The sequence below is a fragment of the Coenobita brevimanus genome, chromosome 29 (assembly GCF_032717465.1).
Source record: "Coenobita brevimanus isolate Jiangsu-jjx chromosome 29, ASM3271746v2, whole genome shotgun sequence".
Taxonomy (NCBI): domain Eukaryota; kingdom Metazoa; phylum Arthropoda; class Malacostraca; order Decapoda; family Coenobitidae; genus Coenobita; species Coenobita brevimanus.
The window spans coordinates 27,329,652-27,347,235 of NC_136982.1; positions in this window are offsets into that span (position 1 = coordinate 27,329,652).

Below are 17,584 nucleotides of genomic sequence, written 5' to 3' on the forward strand. Positions count from 1 at the left end.
TGTCCCACTCTAGGCATATTCTTAACACCATGTTCTCTTGTGTTCAGCAGCCACACACCAAATGCCACCATTGCGGCACTAGTAACCCACCGTCCATACTGAATACGTTCTTGGTGTATCTCAGAGTATTGGCGAGAGTGTTTTATGACGCCGATGAGTCTAGCCGAGTCTCTTCCACGACAGTCAGTTAATCCAGCCCTTTCTAGCTCCACTCTGGAATCGAACTCGCGGCATTTCACACAACAGACGACCTCTCCAGCCACTGCCACCACCTGCAACCCACGACCTGCGAAAAATACCCCCTAAGCAGAGTAAAATCGTCAGTAAAGAGGAGGAATGTGATCTAAAGTCTTCCCTGTGAACGGGGTAAAGGGCGAGTGGCACGAGGTGAAAAGTTAGATGTGATGAAATGTGAGAAGGTAAATAAGTCAGCAGGTGGTGAGTGCATGAATGGGAAAGAGGATTGAAAGAGTGAGTGTGCGAGTTTAGATATGTGTGTGTGTGTGTGTGTGTGTGTGTGTGTGTGTGTGAGAGAGAGAGAGAGAGAGAGAGAGAGAGAGTATAACTATGTGCGCTTTATGTAGTATGAGAGAGAGAGAGAGCGAATGTATGTATAATTATGCACCGTATGTAGTGCCGGTATGAGAGAGAGAGAGAGAGAGAGAGAGAGAGAGAGAGCGAATGTATGTATATGCACTGTATGTAGTGCCGGTATGAGAGAGAGAGAGAGAGAGAGAGAGAGAGAGTAAAATATGCAGTGTCTAGTTGAGAAGGTTAGTAGAAGGGGGGGGGGAGGATGAAATGAGCAGTGTCGAGTTGAAAAGAATAGCAGAGAGAGAGAGAGAGAGCGAGAAATGCAAAACAAGACCTAAAAAAAAGTACAGGAAAGGGACAGGGGAAAAAAAAGGCGACGAGGAAACACGAAAAAGGGAGGAAAATGGAACAGAGTTATTGCGTGCGAGAGAAAGTGAGAGAGTGAGCGAGAGGGGGAAGAATGTGAGCGAGATAAAGAATGGATGGGCCTGTTGTCCCTCTGTTACCCAGGCTTTGGAAGGGTAAAGAAAAATAGGGACTAAAAAAACGCCATGTCAAGAGCAGGTGCACTTTTTTGGGGGGATTCTTTGGTCGAGTGAGAGGGTCGTTGTTTGAGGTAGGTAGGTAGGTAGGTGGAGAGGCTGAGAGGTTGTAGGCAGGTAGGATGATTAAACTTAGAAGGGAAGGTAGGTGGAGAGGTTGTAGGAAGGTAAAGAGCTAGGTGGGATGGATGATAGGTTGGTATGTAGGCAGGTAGGTAGGCTGAGAGGTTGTAGGCAGGTACGATGGTTAAAAGTAGAAGAGTAGGTAGGTGGAGAGGTTGTAGGAAGGTAGGGGTAGGTATGTAGGTAGGTGGAGAAGTTGTAGGAAGGTAAAGAAGTAGGTTTGTAGGTAGGATGGGTGAAGGTAGATAGGTAGGTAGGTGGAGGGTTGTAGATAGGTAGGATGGTTGAAGGCAGGTAGGTAGGTTGGTAGGCAGGTAGAGAGATTGTAGGTTATTGCAGAGATACAGTAGGTAGGTGGCGAGGTTGTTAGTAGGTAGGATGGTTGAACGTAGGTAGGTAGGTTGGTGGGTAGGTGGCGAGGTTGTAGGTAGTTAGAATGGTTGAAGGTAGTTAGGTTAGGTAGGTTGGGAGATAGGTGGGGAGACTGTAGGTAGATGGGATGATTGAAGGTAGTTAGGTAGGTAGGTGGAGAGTTTGTAGGTAGGATGGTTGAAGGAAAGTAGGTGGGGAGGTTATAGGTAGGTAGGTAGGTGGGGAGATTGTAGGTAGGTAGAAAGGTGGGGAGGTTGTATATAGGTTGATAGGTCGGGTGGTTGTAAGTAGGTAGGAAAGGTAAGTAGGTAGGATAGTTGAAGGTAGTTAGGTAGGTAGGATGGTTGAATGTAGTTAGGTAGGTAGGATAGTTGAAGGAAGGTAAATAGATTGATGCGGAGGTTGTAGGTAGGTTGGTGGAGAGGTTGTAGGTAGATAGATAGGTGGGGAGGTTGTAGGTAGGTACATAGGTAGGGATGTTGTAGGTAGGTAGATGGGTGGGGAGGTTGCAGGTGGGTAGATAGGTGGGGAGGTTGTATGTAGGTGCATAGGTGGGGATGTTGTAGGTGGGCAGATAGGCTGGGAGGTTGTAGTAGGTAGATAGGCGGGGAGGTTGTAGGTGGGTACATAGGTGGGGATGTTGTAGGTAGGTACATGGGTGGGGAGGTTGTAGGTAGGTAAATAGGTGGGGAGGTTGTAGGTAGGTAGATGGATGGGGAGGTTGTAGGTAGGTAGGTAGGTGGAGAGGGTGCAGGTAGGTAGATAGGTGGGGAGGTTGTAGGTAGGTAGATAGGTGGGGATGTTGTAGGTAGGTAGGTGGAGAGGTTGTAGGAAGGTAGAGAGGTAGGTAGAATGTTTCAAGGGAGGTAGGTAGGTTGGTAGGTGAAGAGGTTGTAGGTAGTTACAGAGGTAGGTAGGATGATTGAAGAAGGTAGATAGGTTGGTCTGTTTATAAAGAGAAAAGTAAGTGGTAGGTAGGTAGGATGGCCAGTTTATAAAGTTGCAGGTGGTTCGGTAAGTAGGTGGGTAAGTAGGTAGAGAGGTTTATGAAGTGTTAAGTATGTCGGTACGTTGGTAGGTGGGTAGGATGGTTTGTAAAGAGGCAAGTAGGTAGGTAAGTTGGTTGGCTGGAAGACAGCTATGGGATTAGGTTGGTAGTTGTTTGTGGATAAGTAGTGAGGCTATGAAGTACCGTTTTAGGTTGGTTGGTAGGTAGGTACGTACGTATGTAGACTGGTAGGTAAGTGGAGAGGTAGGATGGTTGGTTAATAGAGATAGGTTGGTTGACACGTAGGTGGGTAAATTGGTAAGTATTGGTAGACAGATGGTAGGTAGGTATGTGGATAGATAGGTAAATTGGTTAAAAGAAAGGTAGGTAGGTGGAGAGTTTGGTGCGTAGGTTGGTAGATAGAAAGGCAGGCAGGTAGATGCAGAATTAGGTAGGTAAGCTGCTTAAAGATTAGCAGGTTAGTGTATGGAAGGCTGTTATTTATGAGCAGGTTGGTAACATATGTAGGTAGGCATTGGAGGTTAGTAAGTCAGTACAGAGTTATGTGGATAAGCAGAGACTTTGGTAACTAGAGAGGTAAGTAGTTTTTTTTTTTTTTTATGTGTCCGACTCTGGGCATAGGCTTCACAGCCTGCTCTCAAGGCCCAGTAGTCCTCCTTCATACCATACTGTACACCTCTCTTCATGTCACCGCTTCGGCGCTAACACCCACCGTCCATATTGAATACGTGCTAGGGCTGTCTCATACAGGACTGGTGTATTGGTATTAGCGGGGGTACTTTTATGACATGTCGGCGGGTCATCTGGTAGATCAGGAAAGTCTGCTTTTTATGAAATTCAAATCCTTAAACTGTTCCTTGCCCCAGCCGGGATTCGAACCTGGGTCCATCAGGACTGCAGGCCGCCTCTCTACCGATTCAGCCACAAGTGGGTTGACAGGAATATTGCTTCGTAGATGTTGGAAAGTAGATGACTGGGTAGGTAGATAAAAGAGGAAAGTGGGAAGGAGGTTAGGAAATGCGTAAGTGGGTAGGTAAGTAGCTATCTAGGTAGGTAGGTAAGTGAATTGAGAGAAAAAGGGAAGGTAGGCAGTATGGTGTAGGTTGGGGAGTAAGGAAGATGATGTGTAGGTAAGTAGGTAGGTAGGTGGAGATGTAATGTGAGCTGAAGTGCGAGAGTGGGTAGGTAGGTCGGTAGGTTAAGCGAGAGGGGGAAGGAGGTAACTAACCGGGGGTGTAGGTAACTAGGCACGCTCTGAAGGGATATAGGTAAGGGAGTAAGTAGGTCGGTTCGTTGGTAGGCAAGGCAAGGTAAGATGTTCAGCGGGGAATGGAGTAGGCAAGTGAATTTTTCAATAAGGAGTGAAGGAAGGCAGGTGGATTTCATACGTGGGCAGGTTGGTTAATAATTAGCCAGGTGGAGAGGCTGGCTGGCAGGTTGATGGTGATGTAATAGGTAGACAGGCTGACAGGCAGGTTGGTGGGTGTGTTGGGATAGTGTGAAAAGTTGGTAGGACGATAGACAAAAGGATGGATAGACTGATCGACTGACTCCCTTCAGTCTGTCTTTTCCCCGCACTGTTGCATCTCTTTCTCATTATTGTAACTAATTCACTGGCCACTGCTCTTCTTAACTCTCTTCTTACATCTCCCCTCCATTACTGCAGGCGCGTAGCACCCTTCCAGTAACAAACACTCACCCCTCTTCTATCCAACACTTTAGTGCAAGAGTATGACTCAGTTCTTCATGTATGCAACAGGCCAACTCTGGAACTGTCCTTCTCAGTCTGTATTTCCTGCTGCTTAAAACCTCCAGTCTTTTAAACGCAGTGTGTCCAAGTATCTCGAAGTGAACGGATCTCTTTTTTTTTTTTTTTTTTTTTTGTAGAGGGAACAACTTATTAAAGGCTTCTAGCCTTTGCTTCCTTCTTCTTTGCATTAAAAAAAAAAAAGTTTTTTGGCCACGAGGCAAGTAGGTAGGAAAGTAAACTTAAATATACTCTTAAATAGTTGGTAGGGTTCTTGATTGACTGATAGATGGAGGAGATAAATTGACAGGTCAAGTCAGTTACCATGTTCAGTCGAAAGGGAACAGAAATTTGAATTACTCATGCCTTAAACGGGAAGGAGCGAGGAATTTTCCCCGTTTTGATCCTGCTGGATGCCCGTTGAAAGAGAGAGAGAGGGGGGGGTGGGAGAGGGGAAGTAGTGTTAATCCCTTATGGGATTAAGGCGTCTGGCAGTAGGTAGATAGATAGATAATAGTATACAACTTTAGCAGTATGAGGAGAGAGGAAGGAGAGGCGAGAGAGTGATCATACAACAAACACTTCACTCTTCTCTTCTGCCTTGCTGGTACTTTCAGTGCCGGACCAAGGACGAATCCATCCCCTTCACTAATAGTAAATACTAAATTTGAAGCAAAAAAACAGAAATGAGTCATAACTCGGGAACCGGGGGCCCGATTGGACTGGGAACTGTTTTATTCTTCAAGGTAGAGCATTTTAACCGTACCATACTCGGACAAAAATTGCGCTACTTTTGCGCCATTTTTGCTGTTAGGGTAACAAAGAAACATACAGAAATCGAATCATTATAATATAGATTATATATAATGTATAGGTTGGTAAATGGGTAGACCTGTAAATAAATAGACACGGGTAAGTAGTCAGATTTTTATGAAGGTAGGATGTAGGTATGTAGGTAGGTAGATTGACAAATAAACAGGTAGACTGAGCAATAGACTGGGAGGTAGGTGGATACAGCCATAGACAGACAGACAGACAGTTAGAGTGCATAGGGACTAAAAAGGGTGGTCTGTATAAAGCTCAGAAACAGCGAGTGGGAAGAACAAAAGGTGAGAGGGAGCGAAGGGAGTCGGGAGGGAGGGAAGGAAAGAGAGAAAGGGGGAAAGTGAGTGAGAGTAGGGGCAGTTGGGGAGTGAGGGAAGAAGGCAGGGAGCGAGGAACTGAGGAAGGTGAAGAGAGAGGGAGTTAAGGAGGGAGAGAAACAGAGACTGAAGGAGTTAGAGAAGGAGGGAGGTAAAGAGGGAGAGAAGGAGAAACGGGGGGAGGTAGAGAGAGAGAGAAGTAGAGACCAAGGGAGATAGCGGACGGAGGTTAAGGAGGTAGGAGTACTATCAAGGAGGAAAAGAGGGAGGAGAGGGAGTGATGGAGAAAACAAGGAGAGATTATAGAGGGAAATATTGATGAATGAAAGAAAGAGGGAGACAAGGAAGGAATCTGCAACCTAGAGGGGGGAAGGGAGAGTCAATAAAGAGTGTTGCTCGCAGGTTCGAATCCCGAATAAGAGGCTCGAGGTTTTACGATTATATTATGCCATCAGAGGCCGTGGACGGTCACCTGTCCGTAAAAGTTCAGTTATTAATAAACCCATATCGGCGGAAATAAAAAATAGGTAGGGAAAAAGTAAGAGTATATTATATAAATACAGAGTCGTAGTATTTGTAGCCCCAGGTTCATCTGAAATGTGGACGCAGTGTATTGCAAGCCGAAATTGCCCTTCTCTTGCAGTCCACCATCCTCCTTGTGGGGGGCAGGGGCGAAAATTGAGGGGCGATTGTTTAACGAAGCAATGGAGCAGCATGGCTATATCGATGCCACCGCGTGAAGGCGTCCTCCTCCAACACGGAATGGATGTAGGGAAAGACAGGAATAGACCCCTCGTTATATGGAGAGATGGCTGGATAAGTGAATGTGTGTAAAAATAGACTGTGGGGAAGGTTGGCTAAAGGGATTGGGGGGGTGAAAAGTATATATATGGTGTGAGTGAATGGGTCGGTATATGTAGAGATAAATGAAATAACACTAGGGTTTAAAAACGAAATATTGGGGAGAGGAAGAGGGACACAGGTCGGTGTTGCTGCTGCTGATGGTGACGATGATACTGATGAAGGGAAGGACGACAACGATGATGATGGTTGTGATTGTGATGGTAGTAATGATGATGGTGTTGATGATTATAAAGGTGAAGTTTAAGGACGACTACGACGATGATGATGATGATTATAGCTTACAATAGTCAGGGTACATATGGTGATGCTAGTGATGAATGTAGATAGTTAGTGAATGGCGCTACAAAGTTACCAGAGTAATGTAAAAAATAACATGGGAGGGAGGGCGGTCGGTCTTGTAAGCCTACCGGTGTATAAATATTTACACTCTAAAGTAACGAAAATGGAAGCGTTTTAATAAGGAGAGTATGTGCTTCTTAATTATAAAGATGTCTAGAGTAAATACGCAGTTCATTTCTTTGTGAAAAATTAGAGCAGTTTTAATATCATTCGAGAAATTTGTCCTGTTACGGTTTCTTTGCACATAATCGAGATTATAATACAGTAGATTACATTTCAAGAATACTGTACATGAATGTTAATTGGAAAAATGATTGCTGTGATAGAGATGTTGAAAAAATAAATGTGTATATATAGGAGAAAGAAAGAAAGAAATTTATAATTGATGAGGAAAGTGGAATAAGTGAGAGCATGTTTTAGCGTGAATATGATGTTTGGTTGAGAGAGAGAGAGAGAGAGAGAGAATAATCTATGATGTAACGGAAAACGGTTCGGCAGATGAACAAGCGAAAATTCTCTAAATAGAGCGGAAATAAAAGTAAATGAATCCATGAAATTAATGAAACCCAGAAGCAGCAGTTAATAAACACGATGCAGAACACAAATAAGATATATCTAAGAGTAATTTAGATCATCATCAAATCATTGTCATCGTCAATCATCATCATCATAATCATCATCATCGTCATCGTCATCATCATCATCATCCAAACCATTATCACCCAAACGTTTTTTTTTTTTTTTTCTCACACGAAGCGTATGAACCCGGGGCTAGGCAACCAAGTCCCAACATTTAAGGCAGTGGTGACCAGCGTCGTTTGCCTCTGAGTGACATTATGTGAGTACTATATCCCAACCATCCCTCAGAAAAAGCCCCTTACAGTCTTCATCCTGTTGGAGCTCCTTAACCCACTGGACCTCCAGGCATCATTTTGACATATGGTTACCACCCAACGTAGTAAATAGTTTCCTGGGTTACAGGAAATTATTTGACTTCGCTCAGAGTCGTCAGAGAGAGAGAGAGAGAGAGAGAGAGAGAGAGAGAGAGAGGGGGGGGGGGGAGTGCAGCACTACATCCAGTGAGTGGATGATGGGCACCCCCATATACCACAAGGAAAGTCTATCTATCTATCTATAGCCCGACGCCCTAATCCCGCAAAGGGTGGCCACAGACAAAACGCCTCCAAGTCATTCTGTCACCCACCATTTGACTCCCCTCCCCCCAACTCACCCCCCCCTCCCTCATATACCTCTCAACTCCATCCCTCCACCTCATCCTCGGTCTACCCCTCCCTCTCCCTCCCTCCACCTCACCTACATACACCCTCTTAGTCAGTCTTTCATTCTCCATTCTCTCCACATGTCCAAACCACCTCAGTGTATTTCTCCTAATCTTTTCAACCACATCCACATCTACCCCACAACGTTCCTTCACTTCTTCATTCGTCAACCTGTCCCTCCGTGTCACTCCACATGCTCCTCTCAAGTAACTCATTTCCACTGCTCTCACTCTTGACTTGTTCCCCTCTTGCAAGGTCCACGCCTCGCTTCCATACATCAGGGTAGGGATCACAATACTATCATGCAGTGACTTCTTAACTTCCATACTCACCTCCCTATTTCTCATCACTGCTTTCAGTGAAAAGTTAGATTAGAAAAGAAATCCCACCCAGTTTCTCAGACTCTGAAAATACCAGGAAAAACAATTAAGCGGTCCGAAAATAAGTGGCTGTTTTTTTTTTCTTGTTTTGCCGTTGTTGTTGTTGTTTGTGTATTCTGGGCAGCTTGAGTAATGAGGGAAGGAGGTTAGAGGAAAATTCGAATGAAGGATAAAAATTGTGAGGAAGATGGAAAGAAGAAAATGCTGAGTGATAACAACAACAATAACAACGAAATGATAATGCGATGATGAAGAAGAAGAATATTGATGATGATGATGATGATAATAAAACATATAATAATAGTACCAGTAATAATAATAATAGTAATAATAATAATAAATAATAATAATAATAATAATAATAATAACTGATAATAATAATAATAATAATAATAACAACAACAACAATAACTAGAAATCTATAGTTGTTGAAGCAATATTCGAAGAACTCCACACTGCAGATGGTAATGCCACTTTCCAAATTAGAATGACTATATATATATATATATATATATATATATATATATATATATATGGAGCCTCTGTGGTACAGTGGTAAAGTGTGCGTCTTCGTACACTGAAGGACGAGGGTTCGCGCCCCGCCAGGGTAATAAACTTTGGGAAAGATCTTCTGGCCACGTACTGCACTGGCGGACACAAGGGGTGCTGTGGTTGAACCAGTGTCGCATAATATAAAGTACGCTTGCACCCAGTCGGCTTGCGCGGGCCGATTACACTTGGTTCACAGACTACACACATCCAAAGCCACTCCAACACTACAGTTACACTTACAAGCACTTCTCACCCTACGTACAATCTCTACCAGACAGCCTAAGCCACTTGGTAGAGATACATTGGCTGTATCGTCCCCACTTCGGTCGGGATAGGCCGGTCCTGCAGTGGATACTCAAACGGCTGATATATATATATAATTATACACTTGCACATCAGATATGATGTACAATCTTTGAAGTATACACAGTATTAAGAGCGGTTGTGGTAAATGGTGCGTTATAATACATCATAAATTGTGCGCGATAAGTGTCATGATTTTTGTTCTTACCAAGGTGTATATATGTTAGAATCTAGGTTCAAAAATCGTTAAAAAGCGTAAAAAGAATATTGCTTTGTTATAACTGCTGTTATGAAAATTTAAAAAGTAGACACTCTTAGGGTTCAGAAATAACCTGTGTTACCATTGTGGACCTACTAGGCCTGTGGGACTTATGGTGTGACTCAAATTTTTTTTACAGATTTTAACCTGTGACCTTGAGAGCAAGGTCAGGGTCATTCGTGCCATGTAAATCATGTTCACTCATGACCCACTACATTTCCGCCGAGTTTGGTCAAAATCGGCCAAATACTTTCCGATTTAGCATTTTCAGGCATGAGGCAGCCATTTATTGGATCTCAGTATCAATAACCAGGTGCACCTGTTTATGCTGACGACTACATACTGGAACATTTTGCAAAGCAATCGATCTGTAGTTTTTGCTGTGCAGGAGAGAAAAAGTGATAAAATAACATAGAGGATGCTAGTGCTTGGAAAATAATTTTGTGTCAAATGAAGCCTGCAGCCAAGATACACCACTCCTGAAGATTTCAAGTCTCTATCTCGAACGGTCTTGGAATTGCAGCCTTCTAGATCTTCTCTCCCCCTCCCCCCCCCCGGAAAAAATTATATATATATATATATATATATATATATATATATATATATATATATATATATATACAAGAGCTCCTCAGAATGTCGAGTTCTCAATAGTAATAGTAATAGAAATAATAATAACAACAACAACAACAACAACAACAACAACAACAACAACAACAACAACAACAACATAACTGTCCTAAGGACATTCACCAGTCTCCATGTACTGTTTCTTAGTGACTTCGACCCAACTGGGGAGATTTAGATTTTTTTCTATCAGAAATGGCCATATATTCTTAACACTTTTCTATCAGAAAGTGTTAAGAATATATGGAGTAGATGGGAAGTTGTTGAATGCTGTGAAGAGTATGTACGATGGTGCGAAGGCTGCAGTGCGTGTGGATAGTGAACTAAGTGAATTTTTCTCTTTGGAGGTTGGTTTGAAACAGGGATGTGTCATGTCTCCATGGTTGTTCAATCTGTACATGGATGGGGTAATAAAAGAGGTACAAGGTAGGGTAGTGGATGTTGGAGTGGCCCTGGTGAGAGAGGATAGTGTTTGGAAACTCCCTGTACTGTTGTTTGCAGATGATACTGTGTTGTTGAGTGAAGACGAAGGGGAGTTGCAAGGCTTGGTGGATGAGTTTGGGAGAGTGTGTAAGAAACGGAATCTAAAGGTGAATGTAGGGAAGAGTAAAGTGATGGTCTTTGAGAGAGGTGAGGTTAGTGAATGTACAGGGAGGTTGGATGGTGAGGAATTGGAAAATGTGAGTACGTTTAAGTACTTGGGTAGTGTGATGAGTAAGGATGGAGGTTTGGAGGGTGAATTGCTTGAAAGGGTACAGCAGGGAAGAAAGGTTGCTGGTTCTTTGAAAGCAGTGATAAGAAACAGGGAAATGAGCATGGAAGTGAAAAAGTTACTACATGACAGTATTGTGATACCAACTCTAACGTACGGAAGTGAAGCTTGGACATTGTTGGAAGGACACAAGTCAAGAGTGAAAGCAGTGGAAATGAGTTATTTAAGAGGAGCCTGTGGAGTCACGTGGAGAGACAGGCTGATGAATGAAGATATAAAGGAACGTTGTGGTGTGGATGTGGATGTGATAGGAAGCGTTATGAGAAACACACTGAGGTGGTTTGGCCATGTGGAGAGGATGGAGGGTGAAAGACTGACGAAGAGAGTGTATGTGAGTGAGGTGGAGGGAGGAAGAGGGAGGGGGAGGCCGAGGATGAGATGGAGGGATGGGGTGGAGAGGTATATGAGAGAGGGGGGTGTGAGTTGGGAGCAGGGCAGTGAAATGGCGGGGGACAGGGCGACTTGGAGGCGATTTGTTTGTGGCTACCCCAAACGGGATTGAGGCGTCTGGCAATAGATAGATAGATAGAAATGGACCATACCAGGACGCATAACCTGGGCCCATCAGATTCATTGCTCAGTCTCCGGTTCTCCTGGAATCATTGTGAGAATAATAACAATAATACCAGCGGAAACAGGTGGAGACCAGTAATATTAATAATAATGATCAGTGTAGAACAGCAGGAAGAAGAGGAAGATGTGGAAAATGAGAAGAAAAGCAAGAAGGAGAGGAAGAGAAAGATGAGGATAAGGATAGGTGAGTTAAAGCGAACTACAACGGAGAGGAATTATGAAAGTAATTTGGGGAGAGAGAGGAATGAGAACACGGAGGAGGAAGATTCGGACGGAGCAGGAAGAGGTAGGTGACGAAGAAGAGGGGGAGAATGATGAACACACGGAAGTTATTATCATTATCACCATCCTCGTCGTCGCCATCGTCATGGTTTTTCGTTGTTGTTCTTGAAGTTGGGATCGTTGCACTGGCCTTTCAAGGGAATACGTTATAGCTGTTGGATTAATAACTTTACCACCACCACCACCGCTACCACCACCACCACCACCACCGCTACCACCACCACCACCACCACCACCACCACCACCACTACTACTACTACTGCTGCTGCTGCCGCCGCCGCCGCCGCTGCCGCCGCCGCTGCCGCTGCTGCTGCTGCTGCTACTGTTGCTGCTACATTGGTGGAGGCTATTGTTTTTCGCTGGTATTATCATCATTATTATTCTCACCTCAGTCTCGCAACGATTCCGGGAGAACCGGAGACTGCACAATGAATCTGAAGGGCCCAGGTTATGTGTCCTGGCATGGGATATTGCTGATAGAAAAAAAAATGTCAAATCTCCCCAACGGAGTCAAGGTCATTGTAAGTAACAGTAGCAGACTCATGCTTTCTTCGACATCTTTGTCAGATCCCCTATGGATGTTATTCGAGAAGTACCATAGGATCTTCAGATCTTGTTCATATTATACATACCGGTACCTTACCACATAGCGAAGCCTCGTTATTGTTGCTACACAGTGAAAATACGTAACTAATTACAGTGTTATTATTCCGGCTCAGAGTCTCCCGACGATTCCAAGAGAACCGGAGACTGCGTAATGAATCTGAAGGGCCTGGAATGGACCGTTGCTGATAGAAGAAAAAAAAAAATCAATCTCCCCAATGGGGTCATGGTCACTAAGAAACAGTAGGTGCAGACTAGTGACTTCGTGGGACAGTTAGAGTTCTAGTTATTATTATTGTTATTATTATTATTATTATTATTATTATTATTCCATCATCATCCAATCCTACGTTGCCTCATGAGCGTAGGAGCCCTGGGCTAGGCAAGTTGGTCCTGACATTTGAGATGAGTGACCAGTCTCATTTATCCCTGAGTGGCATTACGTGAGCAGTAAACCTCAACCATCCCTTGGATATAAACCTTCACCGGCTCCATCCGATTGGAGCGCCGTAATTACCCACTAAACCACCAGGCGCCAAAATTTGGTTATATGGTTACCACCTAGCGTAATAAATGGTTTCCTGGTGTACAGGAAACCATTAGGCTTTTCACTCAGTGTAGAGTCACCCACAGGCAGAAGGAAGAGGAAAGAATGAAGGAAAGAAAGACAGAAGAGGGAGTGTAAAGTCACCCGTAGACAGAAGGACGAGGAAAGAATGAAGGAAAGAAAATCAGGAGAGGATGGAAAGAAAGAAGGATGTCGGAGAGGAAAGGGCTGACACGCGAGGGCAGCACTACATCGAGTGAGTGGATGGTGAGCGCCCCCACCTACCACAGTTATTATTATTATTATTATTTATTATCATTATTACTGATTATTGCTCCCGTTTGTGTTTAGTGTTGCTTTACCATTCAAACAGGTTGTAATAATGCTGTCTTCCAGCCAGTTAATATTTTTAACCACAATGCAGCACATCAAAAGATGAGATTAGTGTGCCACTGTATCAGGAAGGTCACGCAGGCAACAAAGGTCAGAAAAGATCGCGGCGGCATTTTCCGTCATTAACCCCTTCCGTTCCAAAGATAACCCAGAAGCTGGACGAAATCTGGAATTAGCGTGAATTATTTATAAAACATGTAATTTTACTGAATGGTAAGCTTGGACGTTGTTGGAAGGACACAAGTCAAGAGTGAGAGCAGTGGAAATGAGTTATTTAAGAGGAGCCTGTGGAGTCACATGGAGAGAGAGGCTGACGAATGAGGATATAAAGGAGCGCTGTGGTGTGGATGTGGATGTGATAGGAAGCGTTATGAGGAACACACTGAGGTGGTTTGGCCATGTGGAGAGGATGGAGGGTGAAAGACTGACGGAAAGAGTGTATGTGAGTGAGGTGGAGGGGGGAAGAGGGAGGGGGAGGCCGAGGATGAGATGGAGGGATGGAGTGGAGAGGTATATGAGAGGGGGGTGTGAGTTGGAAGCAGGGCAGTGAGATGGCGGGGGACAGGGCGACTTGGAGGCGATTTGTTTGTGGCCACCCCAAACGGGATTGAGGCGTCTGGCAATAGATAGATAGATAGATAGTTAACTCGTAGTGAAGGTTTATATATATATATATATATATATATATATATATATATATATATATATATATATATATATTTAATTATCAGTCTAGCTCCGTTTGTGTCAGTCGATGAAGTTATCTATTTCCGTTGCAACCTTAACCTTTATCAGTTATTCTGTGTTATAAAATATAGGTAGACAGATATAGATATGAGTATATACTGTACATTACCTGTTTATATATCTGATTTCTGTTTCTGCGTCAGTCACACCACCATACTTTACCAGCATCATTCAGGTCCACTCACTAACTGATCAGGTTTACAGGTGAACGTTGGAGTACTGTGTTTGTTTAGTGGTGTTGTGTCTGTATTTGTTTACCTCTTTGTTGTTCCTTGTGTCATTCTGTCTGTACTTGCATCCTTATGTCTTCATCTTATCTATTTATCTGTGATTCCGTTTGTCTCTATATGTGAATTTTGGATGTCTGCTTATCTGTCTAACAACCTTATCTGTTTATATCCATCAGCAGCTCTCATATCCAGCCAGTACCTCCTTAACATCAGAAATGAAAGTCTTTGTTCACCAAATTCTCTACTTCTCATGTCTATCAAGTTTTCAGTTTTTCTTTGTCTTTTTATGTTATTTTCCGTCGGTGTATGTTTTTCCTGGTATTTCAAATGTTTTTTTATTATGGTTTCCTTCTGTGTTTTATCTATGTTTTTATGTATTGATGCCTGTTTTTAACCTGTTTATTTTCATATCTGTGTAAATCCATCTTGTGTTTGTTTACCCGGCCGTGTTAAGTGTGAAGATAGCAGCATGAAAATAAGACTGGGGAGAGAGAAAAGAATGATAAAGAAAGAAGACAAATGGAAAGAAATGGAAGAAGAAACAAGGGGGAAAGTAAAAGTTAGGAAATGAGGAAATACAGAATGGAAGTAATGAGAAGAAAAGAAGAAGATAAGGCTGAAGAAGAGGAATGGGTAAATGGAAGGCAGGAAAAGGATGGAAGATAAAAAATGGCAACACTGGAGAGTCAAGAAAATTAAAGAAAAGGATGAAAGAATACAAAAAGAACAGGTGGAAGGAAGAGAAGGGAGAACAAAGACAGAAAAAAAGTGATAGAAGAAAAAAGATAAGAGGAAGGAAGGAAGCAGGAACAAATATTTAAGCAGACGGAAAGGGAAAAAAGAGAGAAGCGGGGAGAAAGAGGGGAAAGTAAGGGTGAAAACAGGAAGAAAGGAATAAAAGGGATGGAGGAAGGAAAAAGGAATGTAGGAAGAAAAGGAGGAAGAATAAAGAAAAACGGGGAGGGGCACTAGGTAGCAGTGTTGCGAATGAACGTTTTAAATATGTATAGTTGGTAATGATGCCTCTCTCTTCTCTCTCTCTCTCTCTCTCTCTCTCTCTCTCTCTCTCTCTCTCTCTCTCTCTCTCTCTCTCTCTCTCTCTCTCTCTTAGAGAGAGATGAGAGGAGGGAGAGGAAACGAATTAGAGGGTGAAAGGAAGGAGGGAATGGAGGACTGGGGGAAGAGGGGAAGAGGAGGCTGGAGAAATGAGGGGAGAGGGGAGGAGGAAGTGACTGAAGGTGAAAGGAGAGAGAAGTAAGAGGATAAGAAAGGATAGGAAAGGGAAGGTGAAATGAGAGAAGGGAAGGGAGTGAGGGTGAGAGGCGGGAGAATGAGACATATATAAGCAGATCACGCAGACCTGAGGGACCCTGCCAGGCTAGGACAGTTGAAGGCTCTTTCCCCACTCCCCACCCCTTATGGATAGACTCCCACATTAATAATAAGAATAAGAATAATAGTAGTCTATAGTAGTAGTAATAGTACCGTTGTATATGGTGTTGTTGTTGTTGTGCCGATAATACTGGAGGCGGTGGTAGTAGTAGGAATGAAAAGATTGTCTGAGACCAGGTGAACTTGAGTAGACAAGTTTTGTTATGAATGAGAATGATTTTTTATGAGAGAGAGAGAGAGAGAGAGAGAGAGAGAGAAGAACGATGTTAACGAGTAAGGATATTCATGCATTTATATTTTGACCTTATGCTCATACCTGCATCCTGATACGTACATGTACCTACATTCATACATACATGTCGACCTACCTACCTGCCTACATACTCGTAAATATATACATACATACAGTATGATCATATATATTTATACCGGTATATGATTATTACACATACTGTATATATTCGTGATTTATTTCAAGCATTTAAGTATTACATTGCTTTCGTGTATATTTGTCACGTATGTATAAATATATGTATTAATGTATGCAGGCAAACAGAAGGGTAGACCTTGGTAGTTATTCTCAGCCCCTTCACTAGCATGACGTACTAATTTTTTTTTCCTCGCTGCTGTTAAACGAATTTTTCAGTTTAAAATTCCCAAGTATTGAATGGATCAGTGGAAGCTGCATCTACTCCCTCCAGTTCGTCTGGAGATGCCGGAACTGAAGTTAAAAATAAGTGATCATGAGCGGGTTAATTCTCTCTCTCTCTCTCTCTCTCTCTCTCTCTCTCTCTCTCTCTCTCTCTCTCTCTCTCTCGTCATCATCTTCCCACTTGAAGCTTGGGTCAGGTAGGATCCAGAAAGAAGGAAAGAAATGTGTTAGAGAATTGTCAGTAGCATTCACAGTGAAATGAGCCGTAGAGCCATGCACGCACCACGCCTCCACTGTCCTCACGCCACCTCACAACTCTAAACCGTCTGCACATACTATTGAGGGTTGTTTTCCTTAATAGTTGCCTTCCACATACACTTGGCAGATGGAGTCCGTCAACTGTAAAATTATAAAAGTCGATCTCATGTCATTACTTTAGCCTCATCAATTTCATACCCCTTTCTAAGCCACTCTGTTTACCCTGTTCATTCATTTTTTTTCTTTTTCTCTTTTCTTTTTTTTCCCACCACGTCTCCACTCACCTTCAAACTCACTCACATACCGTATACCCTTTTTACCACCGTATCAGTCAACTCTGAGTTTAATATAAGCATAGATGTTGTATTAAATTTGTTGTAATGAATATCTTTAGCCGTGCTTGATCGGATTAGTTAATTACTCATCTTCCTCAGTGATATCATTGTTTGGTATATTTTTTTCCATACACGTTATCGCCCATTCCCAGTACCTCCATAACTGTTATTAACCACAATTGTATTTAGCCACACCACTGCCTTTTATGTGGCTTGTCTTTTGTATTGCCGACACAGGGGTGGGCGGGGGTGATGGGGGATGGGGTGATGGGGCAATTAGGGGGGCACCACAACAATCCCATTACTCCATTAATTAACTCAGGGGTCAGAATAATCAGGTGTTGTGTGTGCTCCCGCCGACAAACTTTTTCATGCTCTCTATTTTTGCCTGGGGGAAGGGGAAAGGGGGTTGGGGTGAAGGGGGAGGAAGGGGGGATTGCCAGGTGATGAGTTTTCCATAGTTGGGGCTTTGAATTATTTTTATCACATATTTTCATTAAGCTGGTGTCGTATTAGTTTTTTCTGTTAACAGCTATTACCTTGTGTTTGCTGTTTTTCCATTAAGCATTATTGTTACCGTACGTTTAGGTAGCTTTATTGTTATATATATATTTTTTAATGGGGGTCAGGATAGTGATGATGATGATGAAAATGATGGTTATATTTTGTGGCATGAACATCAGCGCCATCTGTTCGAGGTAGTGTTGCTTACGTTGGACGTCTATGT